Here is a 3,235-nt window from a genome sequence, read left to right as displayed (position 1 = left end):
TACACCCTCAATGTGCAGAATAAATGTCACATATTTATACAAAACACCTGTACACAAATACATTTTGATGCTAGTATAAATAAATAAATATACGTACACACAAGTACATGTATATACACAAATACGTACAAATACGCAGTTAGTTATATAGTACCAGTCAAAGTTGGGACACACCATAAATGTTGTGGTGGTTTCTGATTATTTTAATATGTTCTGCATTGTAGATTAATACTAAAATCATCCAAACTATGAGGAAAAACATATGGAATTATTTAGTGAACAAAAAAAAGTGTTAAACAAACCAGATAATGTTTTATATTTTAGATTCATCAAAGTAACACCTCTTATTTAGATGCACATCCTGACATTTTCACATCCTGACATTTTCTCGGTTAGCTTTAAGTTAAGATCTATGTTAAACTTGTCTAGAGTTAATTTGTAGTTCATTTCAAGAGTTAATCACTTGAATTTCTTGCCCTCCTAAGGTGTTTGAGAGCATCAGTTGTAACGTTGTGAAGATGTAGAGTTAGTATACAGTGAATAGCTATATTTGAGTAACGTTATTATGGCAAGAACTACTCAACTAAGTAAAGAAAATATTACTTTAAGAAATGAAGGTTTGAAGTTTAAACTCATTCTCAAGTGCAGTTTCAAAGACGTTATGATTAAACTGGCTCTCATCAGGAACACCCTATACAAGAAAGATGAGAAGTTACCTCTCTTGCACAGCATTAGTTAATCAGAATTACCAACAGTTTTGGTTGTTTTAACACTTTACTTCATTATAAAAAGGAACTACATGATTTCTTTTGTTTTCCTTCTCAGTCTGTATGACTTCAGGATCAATTTACAATGTAGGAAAAAAAAAATTAAATAAAAACATTGAATGAGAAGGTGTGTCCAGACTGGTACTGTATATGTTAGTATACATATTATATCGATAGATGTATGCCATCACTGTCATGCAAAACCCTTTTATATGTATTTTTGTAATCTTTTCTTTACATTGTATTTTTTGATGCCATTTTCCTATGTCAGCAAGGTGACGAAGATATGTATAAACTATTAATGTAACACGTAATTCCAAACTCACTTGAATGGCAGTGTGTATACATTTATTGAAACTCTTTATTAAAACTATAAGGATGGTTTTTGGTTCTATATGATTCTGTTGTATTTGACTGTACAATAAAAAACAGTTTTCAGTTCTATCCAGTACCTATTCTGTTGAGAGCAGTCAAAAGTCTACGTAGAAAAAAAGTCTATTGGCTTCGTGAAGAATACACAACACATGTATTGCCTTATTTCTCTGCTTGGCTGGGATCAAAACTTGTGGGAAAAGTATTCATTCCTGCATTCCCTCCATTATTGCTCAGTCTTCACTTGCCTTACCAATCCTCTGAGCATTTATGTTCACAGCCATCTTCTCCTGTCTATCGTCAAGTCTGTGAAAACACCAAATCCTTTTACGTCTCGCAAAAGAAAGCGGCCCGGGGTTATTTTGCAGGAAAGGCTGCCCAAACGGCCACAATATGTTTAACCACATGGTTTGGTGCCCTCCTTCCTCTCGGAGCTGCACTCTCTTTCTGAGGCTTGCTGGGACAATCAACTCCAGGGTGCCAATTAAAATGATTGGCGTCTTTTCTTGGAGGGAGTGGACGGCTGGGGAGAGGGAGTGCTAAATGGGTGGCCTGTTGGTTTGTGTGTGGGGCGGATGAGGACAGGGGTGCAGGACTCAAGTAATGGCGACAGCTGGAGAACAACGAGGGCAACACCTCTCCCTATTGGGGAGATTCTTGCCAAAGTGTGTTGGGAGCCAGAACACAGATGGGGCAAAATGTGAGAGAGAAAATGTTGGAATTATTTTATACTTTGCTACTAAGTGACTGGGATAGGAAGCTACTACTTACATAGTGGGATGTGGGACATAGTTCTGCATAGAGGTTTCAGTTTTTGATCTTTTAGTTTTCACCCTGAAATGCAAAAGTTTATAGCCTTCATTTATATATGTTTCTTGAAGAAAGGCCACACTTTATTTGGAATGTGGTAAAAGGATAAACACACTATTTAATAACTAACTCTATTAAAGCAACACCATTTAATGAACGACTGCAGTGCGCTTCATTTTCTCTTTTGACTTGTTTGGGGTGAAGTAATCTGGGGAAGTCCTGTTGTGCTGCTGCTGGCCCCTACGCCTTTTGCCACGCATCACTGTACTGCAACTTCCCTCTCCCACTCTTCCCTCCCTCTCCCACTCCCTTTTCCTCTCTCTCTCTCTCTCCCTCTCTCTCTAGCTTCTTCTCTTTTCTTCATCCATCCGCTCTCTCTGGCTGGACCCTGTTCAGTGACCCTGCAGGAGGCCTCTTCACTAATTAGGGTCGCTAATTGGGGGGGTGACGGGGCCGGGTCCCCCCTCAACACCTGCACGAGTCATGTGACCCACTGTGAGGTGCGCAGGGCCATGGGTCATCCAGCGGGGGGGCTGGGTTTGGGAGGGGGGGTGGTTAGGGGTCTAAATCAGCTGGGTGTGTACAGGATTAGCGAGGGACAGAACAAGAAGGAAGGCATGGAGGGTTGGGCGAGTAAGAGGTGGGCTGGGTTCAAATTTGGCCCCCTCAGGGGTTAATTGCAGGCTGACCCCTGCGGCTGATCGGCTCAGCAGAGCCCCCTAGCTTGAGCCTGCTTTTCTCAGCTCGGGCGCGATGAAGTCGGCTTGTTTTGACATGCTTCACACAAGCGGCTGACTCCGCCATTAGGAAACTTAAGGCATTCCTGAGACAGGGTTGGAAGGCCCACGTAGAACACCATGAGGACAAATGTTACTGTATATGTTTAGCATATAGGTTTTAGCTTCCTTAATGTTTTTAGTGGTTCTAGTATTAAACTTTAAAAAAGTTTCTCACACTCGTCCCATTTGAAAGATCCTTTAAAATAGTAACATTCCTAGAAAGTGACAAAAAATACTTGAAAAGTACTTGAAAACTTTAAAGAAGCAAATACAAAAATCTTTAATTGTGCAGAAGATTCACTGAAACACACAAAGAAACATTTAACCTCTTTAACCCTAAAAGCTTGCAGTCACCCCTTACTTCAATTCCATGCTCACAAATGACACAAGTTTCTTAGCATTTACTAAAACAATAAGGTTAGGATGAATGAGTTCAAGTTCATAGATCTATATGAAGTAAAACATTTGGTCAAAAGTGGGAAAAGTTTCTATTGCTGTAAAAATAGC

Source organism: Astyanax mexicanus, chromosome 8 (genome assembly GCF_023375975.1).
Source record: "Astyanax mexicanus isolate ESR-SI-001 chromosome 8, AstMex3_surface, whole genome shotgun sequence".
NCBI lineage: Eukaryota > Metazoa > Chordata > Actinopteri > Characiformes > Acestrorhamphidae > Astyanax > Astyanax mexicanus.
This window is presented reverse-complemented; position numbering follows the sequence as displayed.